At 49.2% G+C, this 16,343-nt stretch overlaps 1 protein-coding gene and 1 pseudogene across 2 annotated transcripts in view; both read left to right on the forward strand.

The window, feature by feature from the left end:
* LOC142488427 (uncharacterized) overlaps positions 1-16,343 on the forward strand; it is a 1,092,840-nt gene that overhangs the window by 386,517 nt on the left and 689,980 nt on the right. The gene's annotated exons all lie outside the window — the stretch shown is intronic.
* Positions 1-16,343, forward strand: part of LOC142488432 (uncharacterized) — a 235,652-nt pseudogene that overhangs the window by 210,575 nt on the left and 8,734 nt on the right.

Raw genomic sequence — 16,343 nt, forward strand, 5'->3', positions numbered from 1 at the left:
TTGATCGCGCAATTGGTGTGGGAACTAGGGCCTCGGTCAAGTTCACGGCCAATTGGCGTGGGAACTTATGTTCTAGGTCACCTAGAAATAAAATTATTTTTGCCCCTAGATGTTAGGAACCCCCTCACTTGACCCCAACAGGGTCTGACAATTAATGGCGACGAGAAAGGCTGGCGCCGGCCAGGAGGGTCCTACCATTGACCGTGTGAAGTGTGAAACAAGGTAAACTGAGAACCCATAACACCAGTTTCGTGGGGACCCAAGGGTTGGGAATTGGCAAGGATGTAGTCACTGTTCCGGCATGACTGCAGGGCAATTTCCAGCCCTCTCCCCTCAACCGAACGGAGTTGGGTTAACTGTGAAAAAGTGTGTGTGTCCCATTAACTTCAATGGTAGCGGAGGTCCCATTGAATCCTATGGCGGCGCCGGCGCATGCATTTCCTATGGAGGCGCCGGCAATATTGATTCTAATGGAGAAAAGCTGCGTGGCTTTGAAACGGCTAAGTCCGAAAGTGTGTAAAGTTAAAACCCATATCCCCGATTCTGTGAGTACGAGAGGGCTGGGATTTTGGTAGCATGTAGTCACTGCTCCGGCATGACTGCATGGCAATTTCCAGCACTCTCCGATCAACCAGCCGGAGTGTGGGTAAATGTGAAAAATAAGGTTTTCCCATTGACTTCAATGGGGTGTTGCTCCATTGAAAGCCTATAGCGGCGGAGCCCATTGATTTCAGTGGGTGAGTGAAACGCAGAGATTTCTTTTAGCTTACAGCGGAGAATCCTGCATTAAAGTTAATAGGGGATTTTATTGTGTTTTTATTATCTCCGGTTCTGGGGGTCGTGGAGGGCTGATATTTGGCCACTATGGCAAGGGTCCTCCGGCATGAGGACCTGGCAAATTTCAGTCCGCTCAGACCTAGAGAACAGATTATTTTAATATCTGTATAATATTAAACTGTTACCCTCAAAGCCCGCGAAAGCCACTGGCCAGGAGAAATGTTAATGACCCAGGGGCATCAAGGTGTCTGAGGGAAGCCCATGAATGAAAGGCTCACCACCCTTGATTAAGTATGGTAGGGTGGAGAAATGCAGGACATTGGTACTTGTGTGAAGTGCTGGATTTCACACCTCCAGTTAGGGAGGCCCCGGCCCAGTTGCCCAAATGCTAGTCTTCTAGGCACCAGGTGGTGACGGGGGCCCTGGGGGAGGCTATCTGGCTGGACCGATGTGCAAGCTACTTGGGGGCAGGTACCAAAGTGCTTCCCACGTTAGCTGGCAAAAGGTAATTGGGTGCAGGTAATTGTTAATCAATACCTGACACCCAATGTTAAGGGATAGGACTGAAATCACATAAAAACAAGTGTAAGCTCTATGCCCAGTGTTGTTCATGATTACATCTGACTGATACCTGATGCCTGATGAATTGCTAATCTGAATCCTGATTACTTCATGTCCCCTTCTCACGCTAGTGTTCATATTCTGTGTGTTATTTGTACAATCTTACCTCTAAGGAATACATTTTATTTATCATATCATAGTCGTATTAAATTCAACCCAGTGATTTTGGTGTATATTATAACCCTGCACGAGCTACCGTGACAAAATGCAAAACCAAGAAACCCACTCACAGACAGACTGTTTCTAACTGAGAAGCCAGTATAACCAACCTCACACTGATGGGACCCACAAGGTTGAAACATTGTGTGTGTGTGTATGTGTGTGTATATATATATATATATATATATGGAGGGAGAGAGGGAGAGAGGGAGAGAGGGAGAGAGGGAGGACAGCGCAAAAACCAAACACTTAGTTAGATGCAAAGTTAATGAACAATACACCTGGCCAATCAATCAACTGAGAGGTGATTAACCCCTAAAAACACTAACCCTACAGAATGCTGCCACTTAGGTCCACGGCTTAGTGTTAATGTCGAATCTCCCGCTTTTTTGGTCCGTCCTTCAAGGAGAACCCATCTATTTCTATCAAAGCCAGACGGAGGCATTGCTCATCCCTGGGATATCAGTCTGAGCCAACCAAAGCGACCAGACTTTTTGGAAATTTGAGCCAGTGTCGTTGACCAAACTTGTCAACTTTTCCATCTGGCAAGCAAACCAAATTCTGTTCCGGATTTTATCTATTGATGGAATTGCATTCTGGTTCCACAGTGCTGCGGTCTCGCACCTCATTGCCGTAGCAAAATGTGCTATTAATTTGTTTCCTGATCTAGAGACCTCATTCGTGGGCTTACTTAACAGGAACACCCACGGGTCTAAATGAATTTTGAGGCCCAAAAAGATCCTCTGTAGCCAATCTCTAATTTTTGTCCAGATGGGTATGATTCGTGGACAAGACCACAGCATGTGTACCAGATCTCCCCGTTCCCCGCACTGTCTGGGACAGAGCGGGGAAGCTCCCGCAACGAATTTTGCCAATCTAACTGGGGTGAGATACCACCTCATTAATACCTTATATGAGTTCTCCTTCAATGTCGTACAAATCGAGCTACTGGCCGCAGCTTTAAAGATTGCTGTCCAGTCATCGTCTTCTAACGGTCCTGTCAGGTCTGTTTCCCATTGTGTCATAAATCTGGTTTTATGTGAGCTGTCAATGTCCACCCTTACCACTTCTCTGTATAGAGCAGATATGAGTCCCCCGTGTATCGGTTCCCCGATCACAGAGCTTTTCAAAATTAGTTAACGGTGGTCTATTTAGGTGTTTGGTATAGAATGCCCGGACCTGGAGGTATCTAAGAAATTCTGTGTTGGGTAGGTCCGTTTCTGACTGTATTAGATCAAATGGCTTAATCGTGTCTTGCCACTCCAAGTCTTTTAGCCTTCTCAGCCCCAATTTTTGCCAACGTGTGAAGTTGTTACTGACCAGCCCTGGAGCAAAGTCTGGATTTCCGTATAGGGGAGTCATCAGAGTATGTTTTGAGGTTAATGAGTGATTATTTTTAGCCGCATCCCAGACCGAGAGTGAGTTAAGCACCGAGGTCAGCGGATCCTTCAATTCTTTTAATCTTGCTTTAGGATACCAAATTAGGTCCTTAAGATCGAGCGGGGCGCACACCTCCCTCTCCAGTGCCACCCATCGCCTCTGCTCTGGATCACCATGCCACTGTGTAATTTGGCATAGTTGTGCTGCTTTATAATATGCCATCAAGCTCGGTACTGCCAAACCTCCAGTTTCCCTAGGTCTTTGCATAATTGACATTTTTACCCGCGGTGTTTTATTTTTCCAAATGAATTTTGTTACTGCATTCTGCAATTCTTTAATGTCTGATCTCACTACGGGTATCGGAAGAGTTTGGAACAGATACAGTATCCGAGGGAGGAGGTTCATTTTCACACAATAGATTCTGCCAATCCAGGATATCCCGTATGCAGACCAATCTTTAAGTTCTTTTGTGAGGGCTCTTAGTAGTCTCGGATAGTTCTCTTGATATAGATTGGGGCTATGTTTGGTTAGGTATATCCCTAAGTATTTTATAGCTTTGGGCTGCCATTTAAACTGAAAGTTGATTTCGATTAATTTCTCTGTTTCTCTTGGGATATTTAGATTCAGCGCCTCAGATTTAGATTGATTTATCTTAAAACCGGAGATTCAGCTAAATTTTTCCAGTAGAGGAAACAGATTGGGTAACGAGGTAAGCGGCTTTGTCAGAGACAATATGATGTCATCTGCATATAGAGCGATTTTATGCTCTTGAGAGTGGATTTGTACTCCCGAAATATCGGGATTGCGACGTATGTGGGCCGCTAACGGTTCCACGCATAGGGCGAACAACAAGGGCGAGAGTGGGCAGCCCTGTCTGGTCCCGCTTTTGATTTTAAACAACTCTGACGGAAAGCCCTGGTGGACCACCCTGGCGGTCGGTGTTGTGTATAATGCTTTTATTGCCCCTAGAATTTTACCTCCAAACCCGAATGCTCCAAGTGTGGACTCCATATATGGCCAGTCAATCCTGTCAAAGGCCTTCTCCGCGTCTAAACTTAATACTACACCTCGGATCCCGTTGGCATTGATGAAATTAATGATATCTATTATCCTTCTAGTATTGTCGGCCGCTTGTCTATCTCTAATAAAGCCAACCTGGTCCGGGTGGATAAGCCTTGGCATGATCGCGCTCAATCTATTGGCCAGTAATTTGGAGTATATTTTAACGTCCGAATTGATTAAGGATATCGGCCTATAACTCTGACAGTTTGTAGGATCTTTGTCCTTCTTATGAATTATAGATATCGACGCCTGGAGCATCTGGTCCGAGAAGGGTTCCCCCGCCAAGACCCCGTTAAATAACTTGAGCATGTGCGGTGCTAGGACCCCTATAAATTTTTTGTAATACAAATTAGAAAACCCATCTGGTCCCGGGGCCTTAGAGGGTTTGAGACTCTTGATAACCGCGGTCAGTTCCTCCAGAGTGAAATCAGTCTGAATTGCCTCGCGCTCCAGTCTGTTCAGCCTAGGTAAGGCTGCCTCCTTTAAGAAGGTCTGTAATAATTTGTTTGTTTTTGGGTTGTGTGTCACCTTCTCCCCATTATATAGCTGTTCATAATAAAGCCTAAACTCTTCCACTATGCGTTTGGGGTTGGAGGACATTTCCCCCGTTTTGGTTTTGATGGCCTGTATATTATAACTTGGTTGCCTATTGCGAATCCTGTTAGCTAGCATAGTGTCCGTCTTGTTGGCTTTCTCAAAGAATTTCCTCTTGGTCCAGCTCAGGTCTCTCTCGGCCTGGGATGTGAGGAGGAGGTTAAGTTCTATCCTTACATCCTTCAGCTCCTTGAGAATGTCCCCTCTACCTGATCGGCTATGAAGTATAGAGAGCTCATGTAACCTCTTATATAGTTGTGTCAATTTCGATTCCCTCTGCCTTTTGCGTCTTGCTGCAAGACTAATCAGCATCCCTCGCATTGTGGCTTTGTGAGCCTCCCACAGTGTAATGTGAGATTCCACCGTGCCTGTGTTTGTGACAAAAAATTGCCTAATCTCGTCTTTGACTTTCTGTGCCAATTCAGGAATCTTAATCAGGGACTCGTTTAATTTCCAGTTTGCTCCTGGGCTAACCGGCCTAATTTGAGTGCATCTTAGCTCGATTGATGCGTGGTCCGACCATGATATGTCATGGATTAGAGTGTCGGTGATTTGTGGGATCATTCTGCTCGACACAAAGAAGTGATCTAGTCTGCTATAACTGTCGTGTGGGTGTGAATAGAATGTATAGGTACGCTCGCCCGGGTGCTGTTCTCGCCATATGTCTACCAGACATCCTCGCCTCAGCCCTTCTACTAGTGCTGTGGCCCCTGTTTGTGTCTCTTTTTCCTGTCTCGGAGATCTGTCTATTCGAGGGTCTAGGACCTTATTGAAGTCTCCCGCTAATATTATATTTCCAGCTGCCCATTGTTGAAGCTTAAGAAAGAATTCTACAAAGAACTGAGGATCTTTTTCACATGGGGCATACACGCATGCCAAAGTTACTCTGCATTGCTGTAATAGGCCCACTAGTATAATATATCTACCTTCTGGATCACGTTTTACTTTTTCCAACTCAAACGGGACTTTATTGTGGAGTAGAATGGCAACCCCTTTTTTCTTTTCTTTGGCTGAGGCGAGATAAAACCTCCTAAAATTTTTGTCTATGAACCCTGGATTTTTGTTTGAGCAATAATGCGTCTCTTGAAGAAAGAGAACATCTGTTTTTCTACGCTTGAATTCTGCAAAGGCGATTCTTCGCTTTTGAGGGGAATTGAATCCCTTAACATTTTGTGATATGAACTTCAGTACCATGTTCGTGTGTATAGTGAGTCTTTGTGAGTGTGGTGCGTTTGTCTCCTACCCGTGCCTTGGATTTTCTGTGGATGCCAGTAGTGGTGTTGCTGGACTCGTGACGCCGTGATACCTCCTTTTGGGAAACCTGAGGAAGGGGAAGGAAAACACATAGGGGAGTGACAGGGAACATAAAGCTTTGTAACATGTACAAAGAAAACCATCTTGGCCCTAACTGACCTATGGTTTACTGCCTGGGAAAACCGTCCATACTCTGGGTGCTCCCACTCTTCTGGCCATGTTTGTGGGGTACATTCCAGACCACAGATTCCCAGGTCTTTGACCGGGCCGTGGCTTAAGGCCACAGTCCAGCTCCAGGGGCACATGCCAACAGGTGGGGATGGGGGCAATCACCCGCCCCTCCGGCCGGCAGTGCTAACATTCTCTTATCGTTACTATAGCTACAAACAATTTTCATTAACTCAACTATGCATTATATTAACTATAATCTAACTTTGGTTTTTATAACCTTCTGACCTCAAGGGTCTATAACTGACTATCCTAACTTATTATTAAGACTAACTGAACCCCTCTCCCCAGCGGGGGAATTCGCGTACCCCCCCGGGGAGCCCCCCCCCCCCACGAATCCCCCGGCTGCCGCTGCCATCTCTCAATCTCCTTCCGGTCTCTTTCCTGCATTGCAGGCGCCGTTTTTGACGTCATTTCCTCTCCGACGGGACTCTGCGAGGGACCGCCCTCCGACGTCATCGGGGTCCAGTGCGCATATCCGCCTGCGAGCAGCCGAGGGAGGAGGCGTGTCCCGAGGGTGGAGCTGACTGGAGCTCCCTAGTTTCGCGCCCAAATAGCGTCCGCCATGCTCTTTTGGCGTGTCTTCTACAGCTTGTCCCGCGGATCCCTGCAGGAAGCCATTTTGGTGAGTATTAAGATTTTTCTTTTTTTCCAGCCTTCTCTTAGTCTTTTGCTGGAACTTGACCGTCTGGGTTTGGGCCACCCGGGGGGGAACGGGGGGGCACCCCAAGGGTATTCTGACATCAGGTGACGCTCAGTGAGGGGAACAATCTCGGTATTTCTTTATTATAACAGGAACAGTGATGGTAACTACTAGTTCTAGGGGAACTAGGAAGCAGGCATGCAGGGCACTCGGTCTTCAGGTAGGTCTTGAGGTTCTTGGCTTTTCCTGGCGATGGCCGGTCGGGGAGCCCACTTTTTCCCATTCCATCCGTCGGGGAGGGCGTCCTCCAGGGGCTTCCACCTGCAGAGTATTGGGTATATCCAGTTTTTTCAAGAACTCCGGACCATCTGCTAAGTGTTTGAATACGTGAGACCGGCCGTATTGCACCACAATCAGAGCAAAGGGAAAGGCCCATCTGTATTTTATATTTTTGTCCCGTAAGATTCTAGTGACAGGTTGGAGGGCCTGGCGTCTTGTCAGTGTAATCGGGGAAATGTCTTTATTGGGGTCACATAAAACTCTTTATTGGGGTCACATGTTCCTCTGTGTCTGTCTACTATGTTACACTATGAGGACTTTACTGGTCTTTTGGCTGCTAATCTCCCACTATCTTTATACTTTTCTGGATGGTTATGTTGTGACACAATCCTGAGCCATTAAAGTTTTGCAGTGTTTGAAATGAAGTTCCTGTTTGCGAATGGACCATATGTGTTTTTGGTGCCCCTGTCTTCTCTGACTCCTTTGGAGTTAATGATTTAGGTGTGAAAGAGCTGATACTAAATGCTGTATATATGTAAAAAAAAAATGATCATTCCAATTCTGTTTTATACACAGGCACATTCTAAAATCCAACACATATAGATTAAGTAACCTCCGGTCAGCACCTCCAGAGCAGCACTGCCCACTGCCAGCACCTCCCAGAGCAGCACTGTCCACTATCAGCCCCTCCAGAGCAGCCCTGCCCACTACCAGCACCTCCAGAGCAGCACTGCCCACTGCCAGCACCTCCAGAGCAGCACTGCCCACTACCAGCCCCTTCAGAGCCGCCCTGTCCACTACCAGCACCTCCAGAGCAGCACTGCCAGCACCTCCAGTGCAGCACTGCCAGCACCTCCAGTGCAGCACTGCCCACTCCAAGCATGGATCCACGCTTGTTAAGTGAGTAGAGGAGATATTTTGGTGTCTTTGGAATATGTAAGGGGGGAATATCTGGTTATTTGGCAGTTATGTGAGTCAAACACCCAAATTAATCTTGTTTCCTTATAGAACCTGATAGGTCAAATCTTCTTGATCAGACCTAGGGCATGAAACCTTTTCACTGTACCCAGGGAGCTTTCCACGGCCCTGCTATATGCTTCTGGTCTCAGATAGGATAGTTACGAGCCCGGAGAAGCAAAGATTCAATGCACACAAGGTGGTTGAGTTCTTCTGTTTAATATGTTCTCAGAAGAAACTTTTATACCAGGCCTGCACAACTCGTAAAGCAAGAAGGGCCGAAATGCTCCAAGGAAAAAAAAATTGGGCCGCACGGGTAAAATCATCATCATCATCATCATCATCCTCCTCATCATCATCATCCTCATCCTCCTCATCATCATCATCCTCATATCTCCCCCAGAACCCCTCACTATCAACCTTTGCGATACTCCCCATCTATCTCTCATACCCCCATCTCTCCCCCTCACCCACACACATAATAGTCCCTCTCCACAAACACACAATACCCCCCTGCACACCACACACATCCCACCGCCCCTGCATCTCACATCCTTCTCCCCCCCTGCACCTCACATCATTCTCCCCCCCTGTACCTCACATCATTCTCCCCCCCTGCACCTCACATCACTCTCTCCCCCTGCACCTCACATCACTCTCCCCCCTTGCACCTCCAATCATCCCCCTGCACCTCCAATCACCCCCCTGCACCTCCAACCACCCTCCCCTGCACCTCCAATGACCCCCCCTGCACCTCCAATGACCCCCCTGCACCTCCAATGACCCCCTCATCACCTCCAATGACCCCCCTGCACCTCCAATGACCCCCCCTGCACCTCCAATGACCCCCCCCGCACCTCCAATGACCCCCCCCGCACCTCCAATCACCCCCCCACACCTCCAATCACCCCCCCTGCACCTCCAATCACCCCCCCGCACCTCCAATCACCCCCCCCCCACACCTCCAATCACCCCCCCTGCACCTCCAATCACCCCCCCTGCACCTCCAATCACCCCCCTGCACCTCCAATCACCCTCCTGCACCTCCAATCACCCCCCCTGCACCTCCAATCATCACCCCCCTGCACCTCCAATCATCACCCCCCTGCACCTCACATCACCCTTCCTGCACCTCACCTCCCCTGCACCTCACCTCCCCTGCACCTCACCTCCCCTGCACCTCACCTCCCCTGCACCTCACCTCAATGCAGCTCACATCACCCCCGGGACCGCGGGGAATCGCCGCCATTTTTTATTTTTATTTTAAATCTCATCCCGGGCCGCAGAGAGAGGTCGGGCGGGCCGTATGTTGTGCAGGCCTGTTTTATACCAAAGGCAAGGACAATACATCGTGTGTAAATTTCATACATCTGTTACAAACTGAGTTCCCATGTATAGATCATATATTTAAAATTACATATACCATCTGGCCTAAATTGGTGGGAACAGGGATAAAAGGTCAATAACTACTAATGGGGTCAGAAACAAGACTAGTGGTCTTGTTTCTTATAATCTTATTTCTTATGTGATAGATATCCTGGGACAGCTGGTCCAAAGCTGAAATACTTTTACCATCTAATATTCTGAGAAAATAAAGCTTGACAGTTTTAACCCATTCAGTCCCCGAAAAGAACATAGCTGACAGATACAGATTTTAACCTTACAGAACCACAAGCAGGTAAGAAGATAATATATCTTCACCTAGGGCTCGTAATACATTTCTAATTAAAAAAAAATGATTTGTCTAAGGTTATATTGGGAATATTATTATCATTGAGGTTTGAACATTGGTAGCTCCAAAATGTTTTCAGCACTCGGGGGTAAAAACTTCTCAGGACTCAAAGGGTTAATAACAAAGTAAAATCAATCCCTTCACCCCTCCCTCATAGGGATTAGTATAAAGTATTTCTGTATACTGATATCACAAGAAGAGCCCCCACTCCCAGCTTTACATGATGGATTTCCGTTTTTCTTATTGCCAGGTTTCCCAGTGGATGTACAGGAGAGGTTAGAGATTAAGTCAGAGAAGCAAGAGACAGACACAGAGGAACATGTGACCCCAATAAAGAGTGAAACTGTTCCATTTCCTGTCTCTGGTGAGTACCTTTCCCCTTTTGTCTTGTTACAAGGCGCATGGTCACATTTAGTGAATATTCATGGTTAATTGCCTCTCATAGGAAGTCCCCAGGCCTGCTGGGTGTTCTGGGACAAGCCACATGCAGCAGAGTTAGAAGTGCAATATGGCTCTCAAACACGTATAAAGGTTGGAAATGCAGAGTTATGGGCGTCTGACCATCAATAGATGCGATAAAACGCATTTGGGGAAACAAATTCAAGGGACCCTTCCCTAACTAACCTTGTTCCCCAGCTTAAACAATACCCTCTCATTTAGGGTCATTAGATACGCAATATGAGGCACAGTCTTTAGACATAGCTTAACTGATAGATGGGGGACAGCGTCCCAAGAGTCCAGGCAATTCTTCCGGACAGTGAAAGTCATGATGGGGGCGTCCTCCCCGAACTGCATACAGGGGACCAGCGTGCCCCCAGCCTCCAGGCTCTAGGAGAGAAAATGAAGTAGCAAACCTAGCTGCCATAAATACCTGTTCCTTAATTAGGATAGCAGGTGAGGGGGAACTAGATGATTACATTTGACGACTTTTCATCCCTCTGTAGGGCGACAGTTGTGGCGCGTATACGCCGATAATTTTCTCTTTCCCTTCTTCCTTGGATAACAGCTTTGCCGTGCTTCTGAATAATTTTTATGTTTTTCTCCCTTTTCAATACGTTTAGTCCAATTGTGAGAGAATCCTGTTCCTTGCATACATCTCGCAATTCTGCTCTGAGCCTCCATCTCTTGCTGGCTCAGTGTGCATGAACACATTGTGACAGAGTGAAGTCAACTCCTATCAGTTACGCCTGGGAGACATATGTCTGAGTGCTTCATCCAGCACTCATAAGGGTTAACTCAGGGGGAAATTAGGAAATCAGAACTCTTTAGCTGACACCTGAGAGCCAGCAAGGTAGAAAAAGGATCATGTGACTGGCAGTAGCTGCCTTAGAGAGGAGCACACTGCTGCGTGAGCCCTTAGCCAGAGGGATTTCACCAAAGACTACTTCAACCAAAGTAAGGATTATTCATTTGTTTACTGACTGCTTAAAGTACCCTTATGGAGGAGACTTCCGGTGACGTCACAGCCGATGGTCTGCTAGTGGAAGAGCTCCCGGCACTCTCACCAATACAAACAATAGAATAAGCTTATCCTACACCTCAAACTCCCCGAAAATCGCCCCCACACCGAGAACAAACACCGGAGAGATGGCAGGGAAGCCGCAGAGAAAGAACCAATGCCCCGTCACCAAGTTCTTCTCTCCGGCGCAACGCGTAGCTGAGATCAGCCCCGAGGAGCAAGATGGCGCCGGAGAAGAACCAGAGCACGAGGTGCGCAGCGGCCGACAGAGCCCGACTGATTCGGATCCCCCCGTCTTAAATAAAGATTTTTTTGATGCTTTAATTATTAAAATAAGGAGGGGAGTTCAGGAGGACACAGAAAAAGCCCTCCAAACCATCCGAGCAGAAGTGGAAGCACTGACGGAGCGGACGGAAGATCTGGAAGTAAAGATGGAGGGAGTCTCAAACGAGCAGGCTGAGACCCACGAAGAGGTTCTGAGATGCGGAGATGCGATCCGACAAGTACAAGACAAACTAGAGGATATGGAGAACAGGGAACGGAGGCAGAACATCCGCCTCAAAAATATCCCTGAAACTATCACCCACGAAGAACTCCAACCATACCTCCGCAGACTCTTTCTGCAGCTCGTCCCTGATCTATCAGATCACGACCTGCACACAGACCGTGCCCACAGAGCCCTGGCCCAGAAATCATCGGACCCAAACCGTCACAGAGATGTGGTGCTGAGAATGCACGCATACTCTGCTAAAGACCGCATCATGACAGCGGCCAGAGAACTGAGGACTGTGACCATGGATGGGGTACAAATCCAACTCTACAACGACCTTTCCCAAACAACAATAAATAAAAGAAATGCGCTGCGCCCACTCACCTCCTATCTCAGGGACCAGGGGGTAAAGTATCGATGGGGATTCCCCTTCAAACTAGTGGTGCTCCGTAATGGCCGCCACCACACAGTATTAACCCCTGAAGGCGCTAAGGACTTCCTGAAAGCGCTAGGGATCCCTCTCCCACCGCAGAAGAGCAGCCGCCCCAGCACTGAGGAGACGCCGGAGATGACCCCCCAAGAAGCCCCCCGAACATCGGAGAGACTAGCGAGTCAGCGTCTCCGGTGAACCCTGAGGATCCAGCCAACTGCGAGACCCAAGAAAACCACAAGAGGCCCCCACAGTCATCCCACACAGACCCAGAGGCCCTAAAGACATCAGCAAACTCCCAATACAAGAACCCTCAATGAACAAAACACCCCTCTGGCCCCGAGGTCCCCTAGATTCCACCCCACGAAACTATCTCCCCCTTCCCGACCCCCCCAGCCCCCCCCCTCTTTCACTCCTCACCCCCCCCCCTCCTCTTCTCCCCCCTTTCCTCCCCCACTCTTCCCTCCCCCCCGCCATTATCTCCCCATAACCCACCCCTACCCCCCTTCCCCCCTCCCTAGCCTCCCCCTCCCCGCCCCCCCATACGTTAAATGTCCACTTACCTTCTCCGCCCCCCCCTGAGACCGAGGGGAACCGAGGCTCCACCCGTGGCGTCTCGGACAGCAGCGGGAGGAAACGGCATCCGCGCTGATCCTCACAGGACGCGGCCCTCTCGCGTCACTCACGTGTTCCGGAGCTGCATTTGCGGAGATCCAGGCACCAGAGACGCGGTCCGGCTACTGCACACCTCCACAAGCACGCCCGGTCGGCGCTCCCGATGGACAAGAGGTGCACCGGACCCCCAACCCAAAAGTGTCCGTGTACCAAGTCAGCAGAACCAGAGACTCCATCTATGGACACTGCACCCCGCGATTCGCTCCCGGAGGCATCCTCCCCCCCCCTCCCCTCCCACAAGTGGCAGGTTGTATGAACAGAAATCTCCCCCCCCCCCCTCTCTCTTCTTCCCTCCCTATGATAAGTGTTGTACCCTGATATCTCCCAAGGGAAACCCCACTTCCCCAGTCTACCGCGACCCCCCCGACCCACCCCCCCCCTCTCCCCGTCAAAACGAGGATGTATATCTACAAGGTCTTGACTCAATTGAGCACCTTTACTGAAGCTCTCCCCCAGAATTATATGGCTCCCAACTGAACCCACAATTGTATGGTCCCATTTTGAACCTCCCCGTCCCCCCTCCACCCCCTCCCCTCCCCCCCTCCCCCTCACCCCTCCCCCCCCCCCTGAACTGGACCGGAGTAGTACTAGACACTATAGCTCTCCTCACAGCAGTTGACATACTATAAAAAACCTCTGCAAGTTACAACTATACACCTCCTAACAACGCCCCGACTCAAAACTAAGCCCCCCTCAGGGGCAAACCCCAAACACTAGAAAAGGCCAATGAGCAGCTGATATCAGCAACGTACAAGGGAGACCTCGGCCTGGGATGAGGACTCCCCCCGAGAGCAATGTTTAATCTAGCTGCTAATTATGTGTATACGATATGCTCCCCCCCTCCCCCCCCCTCTCCCCAATTCTTCCCCACTCCCCCCCCCCCACCCCGTGTACCCCTGCCCTCTACCCCTACCCCACCCCTATCCCCAGATGCCCCCCCCCTCAAACCCGAGATATTTCAAGTATTCCCACTTTTGCTTACTGCATATCAAGGCACAATTACAATGTTAATGTGGGAATCAACCTGAGAACGTACCCCCACTAAAGAGTAACGTTGACCTACCAGCGCAAGATATAAACACCAGATGTCCCTCCCCCCCCTCTCTCCCTCCCCCCCCTCCCCCACCCCCCTCCCCCCCCTCCCCCACCCCCCTCCCCCCCTCCTCCTTCCCCTCCCCCCTCCCCCCTCCACCTCCCCCCCCCTCCTCCCCCCCTCTTTCCCCCCCTCTCCCCCCCCCCGGAAATCACAAAGAGCACCCAACTAAGAACTTAACACAAAGGAAGAAAACATTGTTTGCTAAGGATGTAAAAGATTAGCTATGGAACAAACCAAAGAAGAGTAAGGCCTCCATAAGCCCGAGGTGTCCCTCCTTACTTAGGACTCCCCCCCATTAGCAATGGGGTGGGGGCGCTGGACCCTTCTTACTGGCTACGGTCCGTGAGTGACGCCCCGAAAGTTCTCCCAGGGGTCTTTTTGCACCCCATCCCCTTGACACCAGAATGTCAAGAGGAACCTTTTTCGGGCTCCAAGACAGCCCACTCTCTTTCTTGTCCTCCTGTGTCCTCCCCCCCCTCCCCCTCTCCCCCCCCACCCCACCCTCCCCCCGTCGGCCCTCCCCCAACACCCCCAGCGGGAAAACCAGGAACTACCCCCCATATACTCACCCCGACGCTCAAATCAACCCTGACATGGGAATAACTCAGGGACAGGGGCTTGCCCCCGAGACCCCCCCCCCCCCACTAATGGCGTCGGTCAAAATTATTTCCTTGAATGTCAAAGGCCTTAACTCGGTCCGCAAACGCAAACTAGCCCTCCAAGAATTTAAAAAAACTAAAGGGGATATAATCTGTATCCAAGAAACCCATTATAACAACACAGACCCGCCAAACACATTTAAACATACGTACCCCCAAGCGTTCTTTGCCTCCTCCCCCAGTAAGAAAAGAGGGGTGGCCATCCTGATTAAAAACAACATACCATTTGCCCCGACGCTGATAACCAAAGACCCTGAGGGACGGTATATACTACTTCAAGGCACGCTCTCAGGCTCCCCCATAGCCATCCTTAATATCTACGCCCCAAACGCCAACCAAACCCAATTCCTCCAGAACCTTCTTAGCACCCTCGACCAACCGACACTCTCCTCTCTTCTCCTTGTCGGAGACGTAAATATGGTACTTAGACCAGACCAGGATAGATCAGGCCAAACTACTGCCCCATACTCCACCCAACTACAGACAAAAGCCCAAAAATTCCAAGATATCCTCAGAGAGTACTCTCTGACAGACATCTGGCGGGCCCAGCACGTGGGTCAGCGAGACTACTCCTTCTACTCAACCCCCCATCAGTCTTACTCGAGGATCGACTATTTTCTAGGCACCAATAATGTACTCCAGGCATCCCCCCACTCCGAAATAGGCCCAATAACGTGGTCCGACCATGCCCCTATCGCACTCACCCTCTCTCTGCCTTTCGTCAAGTCATTAACATATAATTGGAAACTCAACGACTCGCTCCTCAACGACCCACAAGTAGTCAAAACAATTAAGCAAAAACTGCTCACCTTCTTCCAAATAAACAAAGGCTCAGTGCCCTCAGCAGCAACCCTATGGGAGGCCCACAAAGCCACCATCAGAGGGGAACTCATATCAATAGCCTCCTACAAGAAAAAACTTAAACAGAAAGCCCAGAAAGAACTTACTGATAAAATCCTAGCGCTAGAGCGCTCACACAAGCTATCCCTATCAAAAAAGGTGTTCAGAGCACTCGAGAAAGCGAGATCCGACCTAAAATTGCTTCAACTCGACGAGGTAGAGAGAGCCCTGAAATGGACCAAACAGTGGTTTTACGATAGGGGCAACAAAGCGGACAAACTTCTGGCCTCCAAATTAAGAGGCTTGAAGGCAAAGACCCAGATCACAAGGATCAAGACTAAAAGCGGTCTAATCTCTTATAACGAGAAAGAAATCGCAAATGAGTTTGCAGAGTTCTACACAGATCTCTACAACCTTCACCCTACTATCCTACCAGAGGATATCGCCAAAAATACCTCCGACTACCTAACCAAATGCAACCTCCCATCTCTCACACAAGAAGAACTCGAGTTCTTAAATAAGAAAATAACCCTAGAGGAACTAAAAAAAGCAATATCCTCACTTAAAATAGCTAAAACACCTGGACCCGACGGATTTTCCAATGGTTATTATAAAAAATTTGTAGGCCCCCTGTCCCCTCATCTCCTAGAAATGTACAACTCCTTTATGCAGGATCAACAGATCCCAGATACTATGTCAGCAGCCAATCTGGCTATTATACATAAAGAGGGCAGAGACCCACTTCAATGCGGCAGCTACCGCCCAATATCCCTGCTAAACTCCGACCTCAAACTTTTCAGCAAAATTCTCGCAAACAGGCTGAATCCTATTCTCCCAAGACTAATTCATATAGACCAGGTGGGATTTGTGTCAGGAAGACAGGCCTCTGACAACACCCGCAAAATTATTGATATTATAGACCACGTGCACCTCAAACAATCCCAGGCCCTGATACTGAGCCTCGACGCGGAGAAGGCCTTTGACCGCATCAGATGGTCCTACCTCGAC

Source organism: Ascaphus truei, chromosome 2 (assembly GCF_040206685.1).
Source record: "Ascaphus truei isolate aAscTru1 chromosome 2, aAscTru1.hap1, whole genome shotgun sequence".
Lineage (NCBI taxonomy): Eukaryota > Metazoa > Chordata > Amphibia > Anura > Ascaphidae > Ascaphus > Ascaphus truei.